General features: G+C 45.3%; 1 long non-coding RNA gene across 1 annotated transcript in view; it reads left to right on the top strand.

Moving 5' to 3' along the window:
- The window catches only part of LOC144753565 (uncharacterized), a 218,813-nt gene that overhangs the window by 191,149 nt on the left and 674 nt on the right, over positions 1–26,990 (top strand). The window lies entirely within an intron of this gene.

Here is a 26,990-nt window from a genome sequence, read left to right as displayed (position 1 = left end):
AGGATTTGCTCGTCTACGGTGTATGGTTGAAACATAATAGAAAAAGAGAAAAGAATTTTTAAAAAAAAGGAGGTTAATGGCTGCGTTTGTGTTAATACTAAGAACTTCAGAGAGAACAGAATTGGTCCTAGACTGCAATAACTGTCACAAAGCAAGTAGTGAAAGGCAGCGCTGTTGTATTCCGGTTTTGCATATTAAGGTACATAAGCAGTCGTTTATAGGTTACTCTATCGTGTCATATTGGTGATCCCACAGCCATGAGAATTAATTGGCAAGGATGAAAAGAACATTGTGCATTCAGTTTTTCCCTGGTGCGTGTCGTGAACCGGTCCCGGTCCCTGGCTAGTGATATGAAAGATACTTATCAAGGGTTATGTGCCCACAGGCCGTGCAACTGTGACCACTACACCGGTGACAGTACGCCATATTAGCAGCTTCCAGGAAAAAGACCTGCGTGTTTTTACCTCGAATAATTGCATCATGCTACTTAGAAGTTTAGTGGGAAGTAACCAAGGGAACAGTAGTAACCTGGCATGGTGCAGGCTCGTTATTAGCTTAAATCGCGGAGAAGGGAATGGGCAGGACAGAAGCGCTGAGAATGCGGGAGGCCCGCGGTCCCTGCAGGGGACCCCATAGGAGGGCAAACCCCGTAGTAGTGCGCAGGGAACCGCAGGCCCGCCTTGGGGAGGGTGGGTGGGCGGGGCCGGACATCCAGGCCACCCCCCCTTTCTTGTCTGACTATATGGGGCACGCTCGCCCCTTGGCGCCCTCTTTGCTGCTGCTCCTTGTCCCCGTTGGTCGCTCCCGGCTGTCCTCGCCAGCCCAGCCTTAGGCCCCGAGCCCCCTTCGCTCCCCCACTTCCCCCCACGACGCCGGACGCGAGGCCCGCAAGTTCACTCAAATATTGAGGTAAGGGACCATTTAAAGCCTCCCCCCCGAGCCCAGTCCTCGGTAATATCCGAGTCGACAGGGCTGCGTGGTTTACCACGGGGGAGCTCATGGTCCGATGTGTTGTGGGCAGCGTGCACGCGTCTTCCAGCGCGGGGGCCAAAGGCGCCGACGTTGTTGACTTTGCGCGGAAGTGATGTTGTTGGCGCGAGGCGGGAGAATGCGAGTCTGGTGGCGGGGATCGGCTTGTGGGTCCGCCGTCAGGGTTATTGTCATTTACGGGAGTTGAGCTTGTATCAGCTGTGGCGGGATCATTGGCGAGTCCGCCGCTACTGGCTATTGTGGCTGCATTGTTTGTGATGTCCACGATCTCGGCGGGAAAGGGGCTGCAGTGGCGGGGATCTGGCTATTGTGGCTCCATTGTATGTGATGTCCACGATTTCGGCGGGAAAGGGGCTGCAGTGGCGGGGATCGGCGTGTGGGTCCGCCGCCATTGGCCACAGCTTCAAAACGTTTAATTGTTTAAGTGCATGCAAAGGTTAGGACAGCGCTTTAGAGGCTATCGCAGTCCTTAATGTTGGGCCTTTGAAAGATATGGCTTGCCCATGCATCGGGTGGCGGGTGTGGCCATCACCCCTGGATTTCCGTTTAATACGTTTAATTGCATGCAAAGGTTAGGACAGCGCTTTATTGACAATCGCAGTCATTAATGTTGGGCTTTTGAAAGATATGGCTTGCCCATGCATCGGGTGGCGGGTGTGGCCATCACCCCTGCACGCGGCCGCCATTACCCTCTGCAGGCCATCACCCCTGCACGTGGCCGCCATTACCCTCTCCACGCGGCCGCCATCACCCTCTGCACGCGGCCGGGAAATACGCAGCTGTGAGGCGTCATCGTCGTGGGGGGGCGCGAACGACTCCCCCCGCGGCACAGCATTGTCAACAGAGTGGCCGCTGAATACAGCGCGCAGCTTCCAGGCCCAACACCCCTCACGCGCCCAGGCCGCTTTAAGGCTTTACGGAATAAACGACCAGCAGGGCGGTACCATGGTCAACAGAGTTGCCGCTTGAATGCAGCGCGCCCTAGCAGCGTCTCATGCGCCACCAACCCACGCAGGACCCGGCCGCTGTCGGGCGCCTTCTCATGCGCCATCACCCCTGCACGACTCGGTGACTCGGCGTGTCATGGCCACGATCGAGCGCTAGCGCTGACCGTCGCACTAACTACAGTGCAGGGCGCGCAAGCACTGGCCGCCCCTTTCAAGCGCGACCAACCCCCCCCCCGCACAACTCGGCTGGTAATGGCCGCTTGGGCGCTAGCGCCGATGGTCAACCGCAGCAGCATTGTATTAGCTGCAGTGTATGGCACATGGGGTCGGTGGCTTACATAAGCTGTGTGCAGCAGGAGTTACGCTAGCACTGCGCGTAAAGTTAAATAAGTCACATCCTCCCTTAGGAAGAGGTCACGGGTCATGCGGATGCGCCAGCAGTTGCCACGGTGATAAAATATAATAGTGGCGAATGGTGCACTCAAAGTTAGTTAATGCAATATGTGTACTGAAAGGGGAGGAATGTCAGGAAAGAATTGTATATACTGCAGCATGTTGTAATTGCGTTTCCCCCAATTCCAGGCAATTAAGGATCGGGACATATCGTGACGGGAGTACAGTGCACCCCCACCCCCCTCCCAAAGCGGAAGGTAAGAGCGTCATGGGGGGCTGGCCATGTAGGGGTAGGGTTATGCATCCTAGGGGGCCGGTGTTCATTGTCCGGTCCTCCTAGTCTTAGTTGTGCGTGACGGTGGCACGGCCGGGATCGGTGCTCTATTCAGGACGACAAGCTCCCAGTTCAAACAGTTTGGGCTAACATGAATGTTTATATCAAAATTACAGGGCCAGGACACCTGACAGGTATCGATTCGCTGCGTCGCAGTCAAGGAACAGCGTGCCCTCGCCTCTGTTAATAAGGCTAACTCGAAGAAGCGGCACGATGTCAGGAGCAGGGACGGCCGTCACCGAGGCGCAGGCGGCGCACGCGGCGATTTTCCTTCAGTTAGTCGAGACGAACGGGGTGGCGTGGGCCACCACTTTACTGAAGGTTAACCCGGCGAATTCAAGTGTGAACAGTGACATTATTGCAGTGGAAGATGAGGATACCAATAGTACAGGACACGTGAGGGCGTCCAAAAGAGCTAAGGTGCCCACGAATAAAGACTTCCCGCCACCGCCTAAAAAGAAGGGCACTGTTAGCACGGCAGTAGCTGTTGTGCATGATGTACCGGCCGCTTCGTACGTGTCATCCAGGGCCCAGGAGACCCCTGACCCATCGAGCTTGCCAGCTAACATTCCCCCGGTGGCGGAATATGCTACCAGAAGTGATCTGGGTAAGATGATGTCCACTCTGGAGATATTCATGAAAGAAATGAGGGAAAGTGTGAGGTCTGGGCCTAGCGGGGGGGGAGTTCTACCATCCAATGTGTGGGGAGCCGGTGTTGAACACAATACATCAGGTGAGACTGGGAGGGGGCGAGAGGGCACCGGCCCACCCAGCGCACCACCGGCATATCCGACATACCCCGTTGACGCCCGGGGTCCGCTAGTCACGCCAGCAACTCCGTCGGTGCCGGCGCCCCTGCCACCGCAGGCACCAGACTCGATAGCCCCCCCCCCCAGCGGCGCCAGCTCCCCCTTCTGACACAGCGATACCTGACCCCACGCCAACACCCCCCTCCCCAGCGCTGCCAGGCGAGGACGATGCCCCCTTACTATCAGGGCGCTCTTGTTTGTCCTGGGAAGTACCACAGGCAGCAAAGGAGTTAATATGGAGGCGAGAATTTTTAGATATCTTCTCTTTACTGATGCTGGGTCAGCAGGGGGCAGATGCACGCAAGGCTGGGGCGAAAGAGGATGAGAAAAAGGTGAGATACCAGCCTTGGCCAGAAAAGAGTATTGATAATTGGTTGGAGGCCTTTGCTATACTGTCATCGGTCATTATGGAAAAGTTTAGCGAACAAGGTCCAGCACTGGTACAGTATGGGAGGCTCATACACAACGAGGCAAAAAAGTGGGGAGGTGTAGGCTGGTTGGAGTATGATAGGGAATTCAGAAAAAAGATGTCTAGATCCCCGAACATGCGTTGGGACCATAAAGAGGTCCAGTTGTGGATGGACCATATGGGGTCTAGGGCGCTCCAAGGGGTGACGACTAACAGTAAGACACAAGAAAGCCAGGCGTCACCCAGCGACAAGACTAGCTCCACAACCCAGCAAGAACATAAGATGCCGCCCTTTCGAGGGGGTCACAGGGGGAGAGGTCAGAAGAGGGGAAGCGGGAAACCTCCATCAGGGTCATCCACTGGGTCATGTAGATTGTTCAATAGTGGACATTGCCATTGGGGGAGTTCCTGTAGATTCACGCACACGTGTAGCAATTGCGGAGGACAGCATCAGGCGGGGTCTTGTAGGTCCAATAAAGGACAAAGACCAGGCAATCACCACGGGGGCACAAGTAACCCCCTCCCATCCTCAGCGCGTCCAACCCCCCCCCCTGGTACCCTTGTCCCCCCCTCACCCCCCCCGCAAGGCATCCTGCGACGTAGCGAAGCATCTGCGGCAGGCGCAGCCCTTGTATGTCCGCTAGTTTCACCAGATTTAAGCGCTGTGAAGGGGCCCTCCCCGATTAAATTGGAGAGAATGATGCCATTGCTGAACAGATACCCCAACAAAATTGATGGGAGATTGCTCTTGGGGGGCTTTGCAGAAGGTTTCATTATCCCATATGTAGGACCCCCAGCCGCCAGAGACGCAGACAACTTGAAGTCGGCCAGGGACAACCCGGGGGTAGTAAGAGCGAAAGTGAGGAAGGAACTGGAGCTGGGGAGGGTTGCTGGCCCTTTCCCGCTACCTCCACTAGACAACTTCGTGGTATCTCCGCTGGGGATAGTTCCAAAGAAAGAGCTAGGAGCATTCAGGCTGATACACCACCTGTCATACCCAGAAGGGGAGTCAATTAATCACAACCTGGAAGAAGGGGTATGCTCTGTCTCATATTGTTCATTCGATGTGGCCATGGACCTCGTGCGCAGGGCCGGGAAAGGGGCCTGGCTAGCAAAGGCTGATATTGAGTCTGCGTTCCGGCTCCTGCCTGTACACCCCAGCAGCCAGAACTTACTGGGGTTCCGGGTGGGCAACGAGTACTATTACGACAGATGCATGCCCATGGGTTGCTCCATTTCCTGTGCTTTCTTTGAGGCCTTCAGCACGTTCTTACAATGGGTACTGCAAAGTGTGGAAGGTGTACTAGGCGTCACCCATTACTTGGACGACTTCCTGTTCGTAGGCGGAGCGGAGTCAAAGGACTGCGCAGAGGCATTGTCAAAATTCCAGAGTATGACAAAGTATCTGGGAGTGCCCCTGGCGCCAGGGAAGACCGTGGGTCCAGCGCAGGCATTAGTGTTCCTGGGGATAGAAATTGACACGCTATCAGGCGAGGCCAGGCTCCCGGCAGATAAGGTCACAGAGCTAGCGGCACAAATTGAACAGGTGCTAGGGCAGGACAAGGTATCACTAGATGACATCCAGAGCCTGCACGGGAGGCTCAGCTTCGCTACAAAGGTGATCCCTGCGGGCAGGGCCTTCGCGCGCAGGTTGGCTAGGACAGCAGCGAAGATCAAGCGCAGGCACCACCAGGTGCAGTTGAGTTTTGGGGTCAAGGAGGATCTTAAGGTGTGGGGGGAGTTCCTCGAGCACTTCAACGGATCAGTGATATGGAGGGAACCCTGGACTAGCAGCCAGGAACTGACGTTGTTTACTGACGCGTCAGGAAGGGATGGCTTTGGGGCAATTCTGGACAGAGATTGGTGCGCGGCGGGGTGGCCTAATGCTTGGAGGAAGAAGAAGATCACCTCCAACATAACGGTCCTAGAACTTTTCCCGATTGTGGTGGCTTTCCACCTCTGGCCGGCCTTACTGTCTGCAAAGAGAGTGGTTTTATGGTCAGATAATATGGCGGTAGTCCAAGCCATCAATACCCAGTCAGCATCGTGTGCACTTGTGTTATGTCTATTAAGGGAACTGGTCAAAGTTTGTTTATATAACAATGTAGAATGCAAGGCTAAGCACATTCCGGGAGCCTTAAACACGGCTGCTGACGCACTTTCCCGTTTCCATTGGCAGCGGTTCCGAGAGGCGTGGCCCAGGGCGAGGGAAGAGATGACGCCTTTCCCGGCTCGACTATGGCTCCTGCTGCGGTGGCGCAGCGCATCAGGGAGCTAGGCGAGATGTCAGTAGCACCTAGCACGATGAGGAGATACCAAACATGCGTGAGGACATTCTGTGAAGCCATGGGCCCTTGGGAGCGGGATGAATCTAGGCAGTTCAAGAAAGTGCAAGCGTTCATGGTCTGGGCGAAAGACGAAGGGAAGAGCCACTCTTGGATGGCCGGGCACTTGTCCGCCATCGGGCACCATGCTCGATTGTCAGGTCAGAAGGACCCCACGACAGAGTCCACAACCAGGGCGGCACTCAAAGGCTGGGCGAGGGTGATGCCCACACTGGCAGATCAGAGGGCCCCCATTGATTACGACACCCTGAAGAGCATGATAGATGCCTTGCCGGCAGTTACGAGCTCCGCCTATGAGGCAGCCCTCTTTGCATTAACGTTTAGCCTAGCATTCTTCGGGGCATTTAGGATCAGCGAATTGGTGGCACGGTCGAAAAAAGAGTCCAACTCCAGGGCCATCTCGTTTAGGAACACCCGCGCAACAGCAGAGTCAGTTGAGATCTTCCTGCATTCCTCCAAGACAGACCAATCAGGCAAGGGCAGGACCATCACTTTGCAGCGCCTGGGGAATGACAGTTACTGCCCAGTGGCTCTGCTGGCCGCGTTCCTTCCGCTCCGCCCTCAGTCAGAGGGCCTGCTACTCATCCACTCTGATTGTTCCCCAGTCACCAAGTATCAAGTGGACCACGTGATGCAAGGGTGCTTGTTCTTGGCAGGATACATAATTGAAGGGGCAAAGTTTAGCACACATTCATTTAGGATAGGCGCGGCCACAACGGCCTTCAGGGCAGGCCTCCCTGATGAAAGGATTAAAAAAGTGGGTCGCTGGGACTCCAACTGCTACAGGAGGTATGTCCGACCACTGAATGTGATACTCCCGGTGAGCAGACAGGTGGTTAATAATGCGACATAATGTACATAATGTAAATAACAATAATGATGCCTTAAGTAATATGGTGGTTCACAATTTGGAGCCACGTGGTGTGTGTTGCCATGACAATGCCTTTGAAGTATGTCAATAAAATACAATTTACAACACACTGTGTTTTATTGCAGGGAAAGAGGTGTGGGTGTTGGGGCACTCCTATGTCACAAGAATGGCGAGATGGGTGAATGCTACCACATGGAGGCACGGGCTCACCAACACCGAGATATCATGGTTCGGCTTCCCGGGGATGCACTGGGTTGCACTGTTCGGGACGCTGCGTAGATTAGTGAAGGAGCACAAGCGGAGGCCGAGCATTCTAGTGGTACACCTGGGGGGGAACGACCTGGTCTCATTAGGCAAAAGGCGTCTGTTAGACATAATGAGGAAAGACTTGAGCACCCTGAGTGGCGAGCTAGGACAGTGCAGCATCTACTGGTCAGAGATTTCCCCCAGACCAATTTGGCATGGGGCAATATCACGGGAAGCACTGGAAATAACACACAGGCGCGTAAACGCGGCAATGCGCAAATTTAGCGAACAAAGAGGCATTGGTTTCATCAGGCATGGCCTGCTGCATGCCAAGTCTATTGGTTGCTGGGAATCCGATGGGGTTCACTTGTCCAAAGTGGGGATGGCGATTTTCCTATTAGACTTGGGGGAAGCACTAGAAAGAGCTGGATGTAGATAGAGAGGGACCTAAAGGCTAGGTAGTGGGGGCTCTGGGCGCAGCGGGTGCCACGCCCAGGGCTGTGGAAAAAGAGAAGGCGACCCCCATACAGGACAGGCGCAGGAACAGGACCTGAAGCCACAGTGCGAGAGGCACCATACTGAGTCATACATAGCCAAGGGGCCCTTCTTGGGGACTTGGTTCAACGGCACCCCGTTAGTCCTTAGGGCGGTTGTAACCTGAGCAACCGGGGGTTTGCTAATAACGCCCCTCCTAGCTGGGCAAGGTGTGAGTTGACTCTCCCTTGTTCAGAGGTGGGCGGGGCAGGTGGACGATAGGTCCACCGGGGGGAGGCTTGCCTCCCCGGTCGACACGTGGCCAGGGGCCACTAGTGTCTGCTTCTTTTGGCTCTACTTCAGGCGCCCTGCAACAAGGGGTTGCGGGGTGGAGGGGTCGCCTGTCAGTTAACCCGCTCTGTTATTTGTATCACAAATAAACCTGCAACTTTTTATTCCCAAACATACTTGTCTGTGTATTATTTGGGTGGAGGGTTGTGGGGCAAGGGTACCGATGCAACTACTATGACTGCAGAAGTAGGCATAATATGTCCAAAATGTTCTTCCTTATAAATATGCTCGATAGTTGAATGACATTAAAATAAACTGATGTAGGTGTCTGCTGACTTTTCCATGGCTGCATTAAAAGTGCCTCCTTCCAATTACCGTCAGTCCATACGGAGGTTTTGTCAGCGCTGTTGTGAGGTGTTCCCACGGCCGGGCTGGGAACAGAAAACAGCCCTGGCAATTCTATTCGACCGTAGGGGAGGGGTGGGGGGATGCTAGTCTGAAGCACCACTGAAGCTTTTGTTACAGGGGGTCGATATTACAACACTGCTGCAAAACCGGCCCCCGGTAACAAAACCAGCACCCCGGGTCAAAAACCGGCACCCCCAGGTCAAAAACCGGCACCCACCCTTCCAGCCCACCGGGAAAATGCCTGGTGCCCACTATGGCCAGTCCAGCCCTGTGCAGGGCTTTAAGTGGACCGGGTCCTGCTGGTGCCCAGCACCGGCAGTTTTAAAAGCAGGTGCCGAGACGGGACCCTATCGGGCTCCTGTAGGGCTCTCCATTTCTGCCCCCACCATTAGGGGAAAAAAATCTTCACTCTGCAGCAGTACCACCCTTCACTGCCTTTGATGTAACTTCAAAGAGACTTGTTATAGTTCTTTCACAGTTACATCATTTCAGAACTGAAGCATTTGCAATATTATAGACAATGAAGCCATAGTTGGTGCCTATTTAACATCTATAGGTCCTTCCCTGCCACAGCTACCATCTCTCTAGTGGGAGGGTGTGATCGACTTGTTAATACCTTGGAGACGCTGGCACCCATCTCCACAGACCAACTGCAAACGCTCTGCAGGAAAATTAAATCTGGCTCACCTGTGGATCCTCTGACACCAGAGCAATTTAGAAGGGTGCTGCCCAAGATCTTGCCCTCCTTGAATCAGATAATCAATATGTCGCTTTCCACCGCCACCGTGCCCAAGGTGTGGAAACATGCTAAGGTGCTACCTTTACTTAACAAGCCCTCGTTGCACCCGGGCAGGTCCGAAAATTATCGTCTCATTTCACTACTCCTGTGGGTAGCTAAGATTATGGAGGCACACGTTAATTCACTTCTTTCAGATTTTCTGGCCAAGAATGACCTGCTGGACGCCTCCAAGAATTGTTTTCGACCTGGTAACAGCACGAGTCGGCTCTCCTGGCTGTGACAGAACACCACTGGTCTGCTCTGGACGCTGGGCAAACATTGGCGCTGATCCTTCTGGATCTCAGCGCTGCTTTTGATACAGTGTCCCACGCCATTTTGCTTCAACGTCTGGTGGAGGCTGGGAATGTCGGCTCAGCCTTGAAGTGGTTCACTTCATTCCTCAGCGAGAGGTCTTTCATGGTTAGTGTTTCCCCATTTGTCTCAGGCATCCACCCTATTAAACAAGGCGTGCCACAAGGTTCCTCCCTCAGTCCCCTCCTATTCAATCTCTATGTCCAGAAACAGGGGACAGACCATGGTTTCCTATGCCAACGACACTCAGCTGGTGGTGGCACTCTCTAGCAACACCAAGAGGGACGCCCTGAAATCTCAGGAAGATTTGGCGGTGGTCACTGAATGGATGACAGTCAACTGCCTACAGCTGAATGCTAGTAAATCAGAGGTGGTGTTGGTGGGAAAGGACCATGGTCTATGGAGTGAACATTGGTGGCCAAAAACCTGGGTAGCGCCGCCCCCTCCTAAGCTAGCCGTCAAAAACTTGGGGCTGTGGCTGGACTCATCGCTCAGCTATCAAGTCCAAACAAAAAAGGTAGCAGGGACCTGCTTTGGGCTCGTACGGGGACTTAGACCCCTATTGGGGTTCTTTGATCCCCCTACACACCAGGCTATTATTCAGGCAGCCATAATGTCCAGATTGGATTATGCCTGCTCTCTGTATCTATGGGCTAATAATGTCTAGATTGCTCGGCTCCAACGGGTACAAAACACAGCAGCCAGATCGCTGATTGGCTTGTGCAGGTCTTGCTTGGTGTCAGCCACCATCCATCGGCTACACTGGCTACCGATGGCTAAGAGAATTGAATTTAAGGTGCTTTGCATCACTTTTAAAGCTCTGAAGTTGTTAACTCTGGGCATTCTGGCTAACCTAGTCATCCCCTACGTCCCCACACGCCAGCTTCGCTCACTGGGCCAGCACTTGGTGAGGGTCCCAAGGTTTCGAAGAGTGCGGGCAGGGGGTTGTTCCTTCCGCAGTAGGGCATCCCTTCTTTTGAAATTCACTGCCCAGTCACATTCAAAGCCATACTAACTATCTGGCTTTTAGGAAAGCCATAAAAACACATGTTTTTCCCACTGTGTAGTTTCTGCCTTCTCTCTATGCTTGTGGCTGTGCTGACAGCGCCGGGACGCCCTTTGCTGGGGCAGCTGTTGCGCTATACAAATGGCAGTAACATAACATAACGACCATTGACAAAGCCAATAGTCCGGACTTGTTGTAGGTATGATGTTACTTGCATTTTATATCTGGATGCATTGACAGAAGCAGCAAAATACCAGTCGGACGGCACACTATGCTAAGCATAGATTTTTAGCTAAGCTGTTTTAAGCCATGTACTTAATTACATCGGAAACTGAGAGAAGGGGGGGGTGAAGAGAAGCAATCTTCTACCTACACAGTTTACTGTTTCTGTGTTCTCATGATCCATTAGGGTCATGTTCCAACCCCTATTTTGATGGTGTGTTCCTGTGATTTTGTGGACTCTTACCCTCTTACCCTTACTCTTATCTCTGGTCGTTCCATAAGATAGGAGGTCTATTTAGTGCCTTTCCGGCAGGACTGTTCCCATGAGGCACAGGGTCAAGACTGATTTGCATATGGCTGGGTTCAAACAGGAATGGCACGGAGAGCAAAAAAACGATGGATTTAGGCCCAGATCTTTGTAATGGAGTGAATGTAGGACGTTGTTCTGCATTCTGTCCATCAACTGTTGCTTTTGCATTTGTCACTCCGAGTGGGATGGGTATGCCCAGACGTGGGTCCAGTGCTCTCTATGCCACTGGCATCAAGCTATCCTGGCTGAAGAGGGGTGAAACCCTGAAACAGGTCCTAGGATGCTTGTTTCCAGTCCAGGGTGGACCTGGCTTGGCAGTTCGGGCTGAACGGTTCCCAGGAGGCACAGGGTCAAGACTGATTTGCATATGGCTGGGTAAGCAAAAAAAAAACCCCAAACTATGGATTTAGGCCCAGATCTCTGTACTGGGATGAATGTATGACATTGTTCTGCACTCTGTCCATCAACTGTTATTTTTTGCTTTTGTCACCCCGAAAGGGACGGGTATGCCTATGCCTAGACGTGGGTCCAACGCTCTCCATGCCACTGGAATCAAGCTATCCTGGCCGGTTCTAGGACGCTTGTTTCCAGTCCTAGGACGCTTGTTTCCAGTCCAGGGAGGACCTGGCTTGGAAGTTCGGGCTGGACTGTTCCCATGAGGCACAGCATCAAGACTTATATGCATGTGGCTGGGTTCAAACTGGAATGGCATAGTGAGCAAAGAAATTATGAATTGAGGCCCAGATCTCTGAACTGGGGTGAATTTATGACATTGTTCTGCATTCTGTCCATCAACTGTTGTTTTTGCATTTGTTACCCCGAATGGGACGGGTATGCCCAGACGTGGGTCCCGTGCTCTCCATGTTACTGAAATCAAGCTATCCTGGCTGAAGAGGGGTGAAACCCCGAAACAGGTCCTAGGATGCTTGTTTACAGTCCAGGGAGGGCTTGGCAGTTCGGACTGGACTGTTCCCATGAGGCACAGGGTCAAGACTGATTTGCATAGGGATGGGTTCAAACTGGAATGGCATGGTGAGCAAAAAAACGATGGATTTAGGCCCAGATCTCTGTACTAGGGTGAATGTATGACATTGTTCTGCATTCTTGTTCTGCATTCTGTCCAACAACTGTTGTTTTTTCATTTCTTATTCCTTGAGCATTTATGTCATTGGTTTTCTCTGCATATCTCGCATGGTCCTGCTGCCTCCAGCCTGTGTGCCTAGTCACTTCTTTGGGTTCTGGCTTCAGTGTCTCATCTGGAGCATGGACCCAGATTTATTGATGTTCTTAAATTAGTAGCGAGACAGAGGTGAATCAAAATGAAAATAAAAAAGCAGGCTCCCCCCGTTTATCCTAAATCTGCTTCTCAGCTGCCCACTGGGCTGTTACACTCACAGGACCCCATTTGACATGCCTGACCCTTCTGTGTTTAAGTGATGCTATCTCTTGGAGGAGGGCCTCAGGTCCATTTCATGCTTCTGACCCAGTCTCCTTCTATTGGCAGATATCTCTTACCACAACTCTGCGGAACTTTTTCTTCTATGGTTCGTGTTGCTGTGGGCTCACCATGGGGTACCTCATTCACCTGCTCTATCGCTCTGTTGTCTACCTCTCTGTGCCAGTCTGCTTCCTGGTTTCCCCCATGGTGTCGATATGCACTGAGGCTCAAGTGACTCTTTTTTTTTGTGTCCTCATTAGCCATATAGTCGATCCAAATGTGCTCCTAGCCACAAGACACAAGACTCGACCACCCCTGTAGCACCGAGGGGCCTATTAATAAGCTCCCAGTACCCAGAGAGTCAGACTAGATGTCTCCGGCAAAAAACTTGTGACTCAAGTGACTCTTGTGGTGGCAACCACTACTATGCAGTTAGACTTCACCTTCATTCTGCAGCCTGGTTACGCTGCAGGTTATACCTTCTCATCTGCTCCCAAACTCACCTATCACGCTCTGAGTCCCTGTTGTGTTCTAAAATTAAGCTTCAGTCGTATATCGAAGTTGAGATGAAAGGATTTATTATGATATGATGATAAATGGACAAATTATTAGTGCACAATATTGTTAAACGGAACCAAAAATTAAACAACACATGCTAGTTTAAAATATAATCCTGCAAATATCTGGGAACTCATAAATTCTTTCTATCTCTCTCAAATGAACAATTGGGAACACCCACCAGTACATCGCCGCTTCTGTCGGAAATCCCATCCGATCTACCCACATAACCAACACCATATATTTGTCCACAACTTGGCATTCCCAAAGCAAGAATTGATTCTGACCTAAGACTGTCAATAGCACAGTCATTCCCAAGCCACCAACACACCGAATCTCTCAACCCACATACATCCTCCAAACAACCCTTGTTCACAGCAGAAGTTCCACCACCTACATTGTCATCCTTCTTTTTTGACAACAGCACTCCTTTTCTTCCTATTCTCCACCAAAATTGCATTTTTAGAAATCTTTAGAATTGTATTAGAAAGACTTAGAATTCCCTTTGGTGGAGCTTACAGATCTTTTGATTTATACCAAACCCCCTACCTGAAATTACAATTATTCACCTTGCTCATGATATAATACCTCTCCTTGCTTTTGTCTTGAACATCCTTTATCTTGTGAGGCACCTATTGCAAATCAGACAGTCTGTCTGCAGCATGTGTACTATCCAAAACCCAACTAGAAGACAACTTACAGGAAAAATGCCTTTCCCTCAACAACACAAAACAAGGCATCTCTGTAGAAGAATGCAGAGTATTATGATAACTCCACAACCTATCCTGAACTGCTTCCATTTCACAAACACCTGGGTATACAGCAATTTGTATAGAGTATGTCAACATTCACTTCACCCTTTCCACCATTCTATTACCTTGAGGACTGTACAATGCTACCGATAAATGTCTGATACCAAAATAATTAAAAAATATCGTAGTTGACCTGGAGTTAAAATGTACACCGTACTGTACACTGTACACCATTGTCTACATTGACTACATCTTTCGGAACACCTTTCTTTCCTGAATATATTTGTTGAAAAACCAATGACTAAAGGTGTGTCAGGTTCCCTTAAAAAGTTACATTCCACCCACCTGGAACAGTAGTCCACCACCACCAAAGCATATCGCATTTCAGTGAGTAGACTGAACATGGGTCCTATGAAATTCATGTCTAATTTTCCCAAGGTCCTTTTGGAAACTCAACCTGACAAAGACAAGTGTTGTACCAACGGACATACTTATCTGCCTCTTTGCAACCAGTAAAATTACCAAGAAACACATCAAACTCACTCTGTTCCAGGCCTCCAATGATAACTGCGAAGTCCCCTCTTGGTACCTGTTATTACATCTTTCACCTTTAAAATATGCCTTAATGAAATCTCCTAGATTCTTTTCTTGTGGTCACCCTTTGATTACAAAATCCTTCAAAGCAACCTGGCAGGCTTCATGTTGAAAACAAAGTTTTCACTCCTGGAGCATTATACAACCCTCAAGGACATTAAGAACATCAACTTTACCCACTACACATTGTAAGTCCACTTAATTCTTCGAAAGGAAGGTTCACCAGGAAAAAAAGTTTCAATTTCGCAAGATTGAGTCCATCGTGTTATTTTATTATTCCAAAATATTTTAAAAAAATCAATCAACGCGTTTCGTTCCTGGATGCCTAGGAACTTCATCAGGGCTGAAACAATCGCATAAAAAACATGTAAAATGACATTACATACTTACAAATAAAAAGACATACAACACATTTGGATCTCTATGGGTCTCATAGAGATCACAACCTAAAATTCAGATATGAGGCACATAACATTCAACATAAAAATCACACTAGACATAGTTTACCTTTAAGCAACCCACAGGTACATATAGTTGAGGTCCTCACAAATCCCATAACGCTCCCAAACAGTATAGAAGGTCATACCAAACACACTCACCTATATAGAAATATTGAATATATATAAAATTGTATACCACATCCTACCCCACCTCACATGAATGTACAATGAAAACTTGAGTTTAGATAGGTCAGCAGCATAGTAATAGAGAAGGGAGAACACAAAAGCAGCATAATTGAACTTTCTGCATGTATTAGAAGGACAATAACACTCAACTAATTGTCTATGATAATAAAAAAATTAAAAACTACTAGTATAGCGTTTCAGGCACTCTATTTCTCAAATATGTTGTTACTTGCTGACGGATCTCCCCTTAAAGTGTAGTCTAGCGTATTCACAGTATTTTTAGAGTATTGGTTGTTGTACCATCCAATGGCAATCGTTATATCACGGGGTTACATTCATCCCATCCACAGATGGTGTAACGGGCCCATATCATGCCCCAGCTCGAGACCTATGTGGGAAAAGAAAACGTTTAGCCCAATCATTTATAAAGCCTCGCGCTGCAAGTATAATAAGTAAACTCGTAATAGGGCCAGCACTGACTAAATCCTACCCCTCCCTCTATCTTGTCACCGATGCCGCTGATAACCTGACTAAACAGTCGCCCAAGATATCCAACCATCCACATAGGCATTGTTGTATAAAAAATAAAGTTCATCACTTTACTCCAAAAATTGGCAGCCTATAGCCACAAACTCCCCAGAATATCTCCTCAAATTTCTGAGTACTCCAAAATGGTTAACGATTGAAAAGGCATAGCTAACTCTAACCATAAGTATGTTCTACATAATGAGTTATTCCATTGATTTTATAGTAGCATTTCCACAAACGCCATATCACTGAGGATTCCTATATATGTTCTCCCTATCACCATTAAACGTTCCAAAATGAATTGTTTAGTCCGATTCTGACAAACTGTAAAGCGGACATAAATATACACAACAAACCATCTATCTACATCACATGGAGGAGAAATAAATGAACCAGATGTGTTAATCCCAAAGTTCGTACTTGGCCACACTAGGACAAACAATTGTTTTGTCCATAAAGTTATACATAATAGGCCAAAAGGGCCTGATGCCTCCACTGCCTTGACCCTCTTCAGTACCCCCCCTGGTTTTACATCAATAAACATCCATTCCATGTAAACTTACCCAAGTCCTGCAACCTATTGAGAGTATCCTGTGGTCTGTATTCCAAAGGACGGGGCATATTCACTTGTTTTAAAGACCGAACAGAAGTAATGTGGTACGCCTACGTGGACCGGAAATATGATGTCGGTCACGTAATAAGGTGCGCAATCGAGGACGTCATAATAGAGTGGCTTTCACGCACCAAACTCCCTATGTGTAGTGTATACAATGCACAAACAGATGCCAGGGTCGTCTATGTTTAAGACTCCATCTGAATATATCTAACAAGGGAGAAATATATATATATTAACACAGAATATGTATTCTATATATCTTATGTGATACTCCTACGTGAACCGGAGATATAATACCGGTCACGCAATATGGGGAGCACCAGAAGCCAAAACACACAAGATGATGGACGGAATGTTGCACATTGGCAAATCATTCACCCCTAGTCACAGATCTGGGTTTAATTCATCGTTATTTTGCTCACCACGCCACCCCAGTTCAGACATGGCCATATGCAAATAGCCAGAACCCGGTCCGAGGATGCTAGATTCCGGTCCAGAGAAGACATGGCTTGGCAGTTCGGGCTGGACTGTTCCCATGAGGCACAGGGTCAAGGCTGATTTGCATATGACCATGTCTGAACTGGGGTGGCGAGGTGAGTAAATTAACAATGGATTAAAACCAGATCTGTGACTGGGGGTGAATGTTTTGCCAATATGCAACATTCCGTCCATCATCTTGTGTGTTTTCCTGAGCACCAGAAGCCGCCATAATGGAGTGGTAATCCCGCTCCACAATCCCATTGTATCCTATATAAAAACCACATTCAGACACCATTGCCGCCTATAATTACATGTGCAGCCTGTTATAACTGGTAATGTAGAAATGTTTATTAAAGCAAATGAAAGTGTAGGGAGCATTAGAATTGAGTTCAATATATCCCATATCAACCTATAGCGAACACTGTAACAGAAAGCAGCTACCATGATTCTCAAGCAGCCACTTTGGGTAATATCCCAGCGTTTCTCCTTGAGTAATTAATCTATGTGAGGGACCTCAATTATAATAAGTCTCTACCATGAGATACCTATATGAGTAGATAGGTGTATACATTCCACTAATTGTGTGCAAAGAGTATTCATAAATGACGGGACTCCTAAACACAATTGTTACGTGTTTGAAGAGTATAGCGTCAATACAAGACAAGACCTCCCCTTACTTATCTCCGAAAGAAACTTCCAGAGGGCACCTTAAAAGATAATCAGTTCTGGAACGCCTTACTCCAGGAATGTGTTTCACCTCAAAATTACAGTCGTACATTCTTGCTAGCTACCTTACCCTTTTTGGACTTGCTCTGTTCAAGCCTTCCTCAGACAGCAAATACACTAATGGTTCAAGGTCAGTGAGTAACACACATTTCCCTCCCACAAATAAGTGGAGCAATGCTTTCTTGCCCAAACAGAAGTTACAGCCTCCCTCTCTATAGTACTACAATTCCACTCAGTTGAAGACAGACACCTGGAGACAAATGCTTTATTATTTTCTTTTTTATCCTTCCACCACCTGATTGAGCACCACTCCAAGACCCTCACCACTGACATCCAAGGTCAAAACTGAATTCAAATAATTCCCAAAGGCACTCAGGGCTGGGGCATCTATAATCAACTTCTTACATTTTTCAAATGAACCATGCTCTGCAGATACCCACACAAACTTCACTCCTTTATGTAGTTCTGTTTGGAAAGCAAAATTGTCTATAAATCAAGACTAATACTCATGCATGCCCAAGAAATACCTTAACAGGTCTTTATCCACAGGCTTGGGATTATTCTTAATTGCGTCCACCAAATCTGCTCTACATTTAATTTCATCCCCATATAGTGTGTGCCCCAAGTACTCCACCTCCTTCACGCAAAATTGACATTTGTTCTTTTTAACAGTTATGCAATGAATTTGCAACATGCTTAACACTTCACCAAAATCTTTTATGTGACTCTCTATATCACTAGTGACTGCAAGTATGTCATCCTGATATGCCATCAAATTCTTATATCCCCCAAACAATTTAAACATCAATGTTTGAACAACTGATGCAGCTGAGGCTAACCCAAATGGCATACCCAGCAATCTGGGAATATGACCAGACTAAAACAAAAAACAACCAGTAGTTTGTGTGCACAACAGCAAGAGTAACACAACTCAATCAGTCTGTAAGCCAATACAGAACAAGCTTACATAGAAATTCACTAAAGAAAGGGTGAGGAGTAATGACAAGGAAGCTGAAGTCAAAAAGAAGGGAAACCCGCAATCTGAAGATGTGCATAGAGGAAAAGGGTGAGAGCCAAAATGCTTTCCCGACCACTGCACATTGTTTTGTCATGTAAAGTTAAACTGTTATTTTAATCGGCATACCTGATGTCGATTGAGACCTCATCTCCTTGGGAGTTGGTACTTGTTCGTTATTTTGATGTTCTGACTGTTGCAAATTTTCACAGATCTAGAGCCTTAGGAAAGTATGTTCAGAATGTTGGCACTGTTGGCCAGCCTTCAGAACTAATATATTTCAGTGTTAGGATTGAGTACCTTATTCACAGCTTTCAGAGGAGCAATGCATTTGCACACACTTTTGTATTATGGAGTTTGCCATTGTACCCTATATTTAGTGGGTTTGAATTGGCTATGCCTTGTTTCGTGGTTCTCTTGATGGTATTCATTTAGTGATGTGTAGGATCACTATATTTTAATCTATTTGAATGTTCTTGTATTCACAATTTCATTAGTCTAGTCATGTTTTCTGCATAGAGGTAGTCATAGGAGCATATTAAGGTATATATCACATATATGTTATTCCAGTTTATCTTTTTATTGAAAGAATACAATCTTGATACATTGATGTAGGCATTTTATGATTACTTTTGGCACTCATAGTGTAGGCTGTAGTTGGTGCATGTGAAGAAACATTTGAATTTCTTTGACACCCAGACTGGAGGTGTGGAATGTGTCTCTATACTTGTTAAACGTAGAATGCTCCTGGGATTGCCCCCCCAGAATTTTAGGTGAACTGTTCAGCATTCCCCAAGCCGGTTTAACATTTTCCATTTTTAGAAAGTACCTTGGTTTTTATGGCTGTCTATTTGTAAATGGATATAACATTTGTAGGAATATTTTGCTGGCCCAGTTGTGTAGATTCCAGCCTGTTTTAGGTTTTTGGGATGTAACAATATTTCTAAAGGCAACTGCTCCTATTTGTGTTAGGCTCTCTGCCGAGTGAATCTCTCATAGCTCACTTGTGTGTTGAACGGCTTATTAATAAAACTGTCTTGTTCATTTAGGTTGCTGTATTTGATTCTGGAGAATTCCCCATATCCTGTTTTCTTGATTACTGGTTAGCTGCTTTTACCACGTAGCTCTAGGTTGTAGCTTTCAGATTTATATAAAGCCATGATACCCATCAGGTTTAGATAACATAGATTCCTGTGTCCAATACAGTGATTGTATGCTGACATAGTCCTAGTGATGTCCTTAATAACCTTGTTTGAATTAAGATATTTAAAGTAAAGTATCTAGTGAGTGGCTTCTCAATGCATTGTAAATCATCATGACATAATTTATGTACCTGCCCCAAAATACTGTGTGGTGGGTCTAATGATATACAACCCACGCCATATCCCTCTAATCCACTCCAGGATGAGATTGACAAGAAAAGAGGTGCACCTACCACCAGTTAATTCCACCAGTTACTTCTTGTAGGTTTGGCTATTGACCAAAAAGGATATTATTGAGAGTGAAGGTGATACTTTCCAAGATCATGTTGGTTTGAAAGCTCAATTAATGCCCAGTTCCTTTATAATGGGCATATGCACTTATTTCAGGTGCATATTTGCAAACACATTATGAGTCTTACATGGTTTGTGATCCAGGAAATTAAGACTATCCAATCAACCTCACCTATAGGATGTAATGTGTTGGATCAGGCAGTGAATTCCTTCTGGCACTCAGTCCATCAGTGATCCTTCCCAGATATGGTAGGACATCATGGTGGTGAATGTCCATATTTGTGGACTTTCTGAGGTATCAATGGATATATTTTTGATAGTGTTCTTGATTGTCTCATATGATTATTTGGCATAAAATAGTAATTATCTTAATTGTCTAATTGCCTTCTGAAGCAAACTCATAGTTTTGAACGACCATTTATGTCTGCTTCCATGATGACTGATCTACTGTCATTCTGAAGCCGGTGAAGAAAAGTCTTCAATTGGATTTCCTGGTGATAATGTGGAGGTGGGGTAGGCTTGTTGTAGACCGATTTCTACAGTTACAATTGGTAGCTATTTGTAGTATAGTTTGTTGAATTAGAAATAATACAATTTTGTGTTTTAGTTAGAATAAGTTGATCACAAAACTAATTAATTGAGCTTAAGCATTATTGCACTGAAAATGTCTCTTTTAAAAGTTCCACTGCTCACTGCGTTCATGTTCTCATTTTTACAATGTTTTTCCTTTCTTCGTAAAATAGTCAAAATATACCCTGTCCTATGGTAATGTTTTTCATTTTTCAATGTTCCTTGCAGAACTGTGTGTTCTTCATATTTTCAAGCAGCTATTGTTTAGTAATACAATGTCTTTTCGTCTTGTATGTAGGTTAAAAGTCATACTTGACTATTAATTTTTGGAAGTGTTCTAGAGTGACCTTGTTTTAATTAATTACATTTCTGAATAATGATTGGCTTTTATTAGTGTAACATTAAGGATACAGCCCATGGTGCCACTTCACAGCATGCTTTGGGCCTCTTTCTCTGCCACTAAAATGGCATAAGAACTGTTGTTGCTGCGGTGTAAGCTAACTTTTTCCTTTGCTGTCCTTTAAAGCAGGCTTCATGCCTGTCTGTTTATTGAATTAATACCTCGAGATTTTTCGTGATTCTCTCCTGCCTTTGAACTAAGCGATCCCTATGACTACTTATTCATTGATTTACTATTTGCTTTGTGCTAGACCTTATTTTATTCTGGCTATTAACTAGAATAGGACTTAGCTTCCATTGCCTATGCGAAATTTGCATTTGATTGCATTTTCAGTTTTTGAACTGGTTATTTTTGCCTTATTTAATGATTCTAAATCTTAAATAAACCTTCATAATTTGTTCTTGAATCTTGTCTCCGGTGGATTTTTCTTTGTGGATTTCCTAAATAGGTTCTCTGGGTTTTGTTATAACGTTATGTCTAGAGCTCTCATCCTTTGAGACTCACAAGTTGCCCCGGTCCATCTTATCAGCCCTTTAACTGGTAAAAGCTCAAACATCATTCCTTTGTGGTTGTGTGCCTTTTTTTTGTATTTATTTATTTATCCAAAGATTTCATTACCCGTATCTATGTTTATCTTGATTGGTCATGTTGGATGTAGTTGTGACATTTTGAATCTTCATTAATAAATGTGAGCATGTCACCTTTGATTGCAACTGATCGAAGTAAAAATGGACAACAAGAAAGGTCGATATTCAGAACCTTATCTTTATGTGGTGTGAACTCCATGCAAGATTACTTTTCCTCAAGTGACTGTTCCTCATCTATATGTGTGGGACTACTCCCTTTTCAAACGTATTCTTATACCTTCAAGTCTTGTTCTATGATTGGTTCTTCTTTGGTGCTTCGCCAGCCTTCTCTAGTCTTTTTGCGGTGTTGTAGGTGCAGTGTTTCATCATCATGTTGCCTAATATTACTTTATCTATCTAGTCTAAAAAACACAGCGGTCCTTATAATCCTAGTGAGGGTTCTGCTTTAGTGTTTTAAGTGTTGACGTCTGAGGTGGAGGATGTGGCCAATTGTTTGCATGGTGGGAGATTCCATAGGTTGACGATATGAAACCTCTAGGTGAGTGTTGATGTAGCTGATGCCCTAATAACTGTGCTAGATGGAAGCAGTACTTATTCAATACATGCGTAATTTGAAGATAGCCAAAAAAATGAGCTTGCACCTGTCTCCACATCTAGCTTGAACCTCCTGCCAATTAATGCATCTTCCTCCAATTATAAAATGACCCAACTCTTTAAAACGGTTAGCTTCCCAAAATCTTAAATAGCTATTCTGAATTTGGAAGCCTAAGCTTTTACATTCAGTAAGCTGCTGGTACTTGTACCCTGCAGAGTAGGCCTTCAAGTAGTAAAATGCCTGAAGTCTAAAACGAAACTCCTGCAGTGTCTTGTATCTTATTTTTTGGGAAATTTTGCTGTTTTTATAAAAAACGGAATCTGAGACCCGGCTTCCTGTATCATCTTGTCCAAATAAAAGCTATCCAAGAGTCCTTTCCTGTCCATTAAATGCGCTATTATATCTAAAAAACATACTTCATAGTACGTATGGATTTGGGGGAGTACGAGAGCCCCCCACCAAATAATATCCAGTTGAAGTACAGGGAATTTTACCCTTGGCATCTTCTTATTCCAGATAAACTGTTGAAAGATTGTTTCCAACTCTTTGAAATACGCCGTGTTGAATTTAATCAGAACATTTGTAAAAAGGAAAATTAATAACTTTAAAATCAAGATTTTTATAAGGGCATTACAACCGGGGGGAAGAAGTATCCACTTATCAAGTAGGTCTTTAATGTTTTTCAGCATGACCTCATGATTTAACTTATAAATTTCCACATATTGATTTGTGACATATATTCCTAAATATCGAATCGGATCAGGGAGGAGAGCTTGCCACTTTAGATTATCTGGGAGGAAATCACTAGGAGCATTAAGCAACAGGATTTCAGTTTTTTTGTGATTGATTGAATACTCCCTAATCAATTCAAACTGTGCAGATTCTCGTAATGCCATTTCAATATTCAGTTTTTCAAGTCTATTATACATAATCATGTTGCCTGCAAATAGTTTTAATTTCGACATTCCTGCTATTGATGTTTTAATCTCTCTGTTATTGCGGATTCGAGTGGCTTAAGGTTCAATGAAAAATTTAAATAATACTGGAGAAAGGGGGCAACCCTGTCGAGTTCCCTGGTGTATCTCAACCGTACCAGCTAGGTTAGATTTTATAACAACCTATTCTGTAACATGATAATAATCTGCGGGGAAATCCCAACCCTTTCAAGACCATAGAAGAGAGCATCCCAATTAACCAAAACAAATGCCTTTTCTGCGTCGACCATCATTATAAGAGCTGGTGTTTGATTGATATTTAAAAAAGTAAAGTGCTTGTACTAAGAATCCCGTGTTGGATGACATTGACCCACCTGCTACAAACCTTGTTTGGTCCTTATGGATCCTGTACTGGGCAGCTGGAATAAATTGATTTGGCAAATTCACGATGGAACCCAATCTGAAAATGAAAAATGAAAACATACTTTGAAAAAACAAATGGAAGAAATCCTATGGTGCATGTCACTGACAAATGTATAAATCTATATGTATATGTTTAATCGGGCAGTATATAACGTGGGCAGCCTTACATGGTATACAGTAAATTACATTCTGCATCACCCCATCATTTTCTGAGAGCATAAATGCATGAGAAAAAGAAGTTACAACACCCTTATTTATATACATGATGAAACCCCTATTTATTTACATCCATTTATCTTGAATCAGAACTAGTTTGAAAAATATGATGTAGATACAGCCAGTAATCAAATGTAAATGAAACAAGGTAAATTTACAATTGCCAGAAAGGGGAAGAAATTAGTGCATGTTGTCGAATGGGACAGTGATCAACCAGTGGTGGGAAGGGACAACTGTCATGTAATTTCCTCATGTTCGTTCAACCCCTTGTTGACAGTGTACAAGATATGTATCGATTTGCATTCTCACAAATTGAGGATATCCACTAAATTTCTCCCTTTAAAACTCAAAATGACCTTCTTAAGAACTAACCACTTTAGACTATTTACTGGATGGTTGAGTGTGTGGAAATGTTCTATTAACTGTGCCCTTTGGACCTTGCATCTGATGCGGCTACAATGCTGTAGTATATGTCTTTTGACTTTTTGGCAAGTCTGACCAGTATAGAGTAAACCACAAGGGCACTTGATAGCATATATCACATCTATGGTATTACAGTTGGTATACTTCTTAAGCTCAAAATAACGATCCTTGTAGCTGAAGGTTTTAGTTTCTAACATGAGGTCACATGCTTTACAATGCCCACATTTATAGTTTTGAATAATTTGTGGTAAACACCACATTGATTGTATGGAGGGTTGCAGTGGTAAGCCTTGGAGAGAACACACTGCATGGTCTCTGCTGTTTTTGCCCTTCCTGAAGAATGCATGGGCAGCTCCTTCATGTCGATCTTATTAGAAGTCAAATTCCAATGGGTATTAACGATTTGTCTTATATCATTGCTTATTGTGCAGAAAGTTGTAATGCAATCATCCTGTCCATGGTCTTACTCAAATGTGATTTTGGTTCCAATAGTGATTCACGCGGAAGTTGAAGCAAGACCTCTTACAGGCCTTTTTGGGTAGACACTTGGAGTATCTATCTCGTAGATTGTTGGGGTATCTATCTAGTAGGTTTTCAGATTCTTTAAAATCTGCTTTGTGTAAGCAGTTTGTAAGTAGTCTGAGAAATGTACACATGTAATTTGATCTGCACACATTAAAGGTAAAGAAATAGTTCCACCAAATATTGTGATTCACACATCCCTTTATTCTTTAAAATTTGTTCTCCTTTCTTCATCATTAGGGTGATCAAACATTCCCCTAATTGACGGGCAAGGGCGATTTAAAACAGGCGATCTCTATTGTAATTATATACTAGAACATTAGTTAAAAGTGACACCATCTGGCTCATGTCTAAAACAGGCTAAGGTGTACATCGCAATGTGTCCCATCGACAATACATCATTTAATCACCATAGTTTCGGGGCATAGTTTCTCTTTTTAAGTTCGGACAAAAAAGCAAACGTCAGAAAAAAACTCACTGTACTAACCCAAGTAATTGTTTATGTCATGTGCATTGTCATCATGGATACATTGTCCATGTATATTAACAAATAGATGACCACCACTGTTTGTCAGCTTATCATAAATTATCTGAGGTGGTGTATCCTTCTGGGAACGAACTGTAGACTGCTCCCACCATGTGCACTGTTTTTATGGATACATGATTGAAATATTATGTGGAGTAAACTGGTTATTTACTGATTATTAATTTTTCATTTTTTCCTTTAAGGCATACAAAGATTGAAAAATGTTATGCATGGTTCTAATGCCTGAACTTTCATTGAGCATTGTTGTGGTAACATCTTGAATTGACATTTAAAATATGCGATGGCAGGGTTCTATGGTTCCCATGCTGTGACTATCCTGGGTCTATTTTATACCCTTGAACGGATTGCTGTTGTGATCAATGGTACAGCTCTGAACTCTGATTTTTTAAAAGCATATAATGACTTACAATTTTAAGACATTGCGATAAGGACATACACGACCCCCTAAATGGGCCACTGTCTAAATAGTGGTTGTGGTACTTGTGAACTCTACTTATTTGCTCCAAGTGTCATGCTATGGAGTGGCAGATATATACATAACCCGGGTGAGGGTAAAGGAAAAAAAAGGGGAAAAAAGAATGTCATGAGTTTAGATGCCTCTTGAATTAAGATAAGATACATAATTCAGAAGAGAGCTACACCTCCTTTAGGACATCTATGGATGAGAGGAACACCCAGTTACATTATGAGAGGTAGCACCCTGTTTGATGATTGTTACTACCGTCGTTTTGCAAACATGCGTGGGTTAGCTTAATGACATAAATGCATGCCACGTCCAACGGGTGGCTCATTCTTCAATTTCACCAAAGTCTGCCCTTCATTCGTGCATTATCACGCATGCGCTAAAAAAGTTATGAAAAAATATGCCATTACGCGATGTTTGCTCATTTTCGACCTCAAAGATACACACAAAATGACAGATATGAACCCTTCAGTGGTTCAATGTTGGCTTACATGTACATATCTCTAGGCTTCCACCTTTAGGAACACATTACAGGATGGCGGACTGTATACTTGTTCTGATCATCTATGGTGCATGCACGGTTAGAGAGGGAAAGTTTAAAAGCCCTCCTGGTTTGATACTCGTTTTGACAGTGTCATACGTATACAGAGGGACACTTTGCCTGGCGTACATTTAATGGTGAGTTCACTATGGGGTTGACACAAATTTGGATAATGTAATTTTATGGGCACAAAGTCGTGGGTGTGTAATGGCCACGCTTTATGTGTTGTGATTATTTTAATGACAAGCAAGCTTAAATGGTGTGCACGAGTTTACAAGCACTTCGGATGAGGGTTTTGCTACTATGCTAATAAAATCGAGATTAAAATGATGTGAGTGCGACGAAAGCGCTCGAGACACCAGCGGGTATTACTGCACTATGTGCTCTGATTTTTCGGAGCAAGAAAGTAACCCTTTCTTGGGTTAGTACAGTTAGTTTTTTTCTGATGTTTGCTTTTTCATCCAAACTTAAAAAGAGGAGTCGTTCATGTCATATCAACGCTTGCCACAAAACTATGGTGATTTTAAAATTATGTATTGGCAATTAGACACAGTGCGATGTACACCTTAGCCTGTTTTAGATGTTAGCCAGATGGTGTCACTTTCAACTAATGTTCTAGGATATAATTACAATAGAGATCGCCTGTTTTAAATCGCTCTTGCCCCTCAATTAGGGGATTGTTTGATCACCCTAATGATGATGCAGTATATTGCGGTGCGTTTGGTAGAACGTTTCAAATAGATATTGAGGAGGGCGCGCTGTATTGAATTGTGTTAAATTGTGCGTGCGCCTCTATT

Source organism: Lissotriton helveticus, chromosome 5_1 (genome assembly GCF_964261635.1).
Source record: "Lissotriton helveticus chromosome 5_1, aLisHel1.1, whole genome shotgun sequence".
Classification (NCBI taxonomy): Eukaryota; Metazoa; Chordata; class Amphibia; order Caudata; family Salamandridae; genus Lissotriton; species Lissotriton helveticus.
The sequence above is the reverse complement of the archived record's forward strand: the minus strand, read 5'-3'. Positions and strand labels throughout refer to the sequence as shown.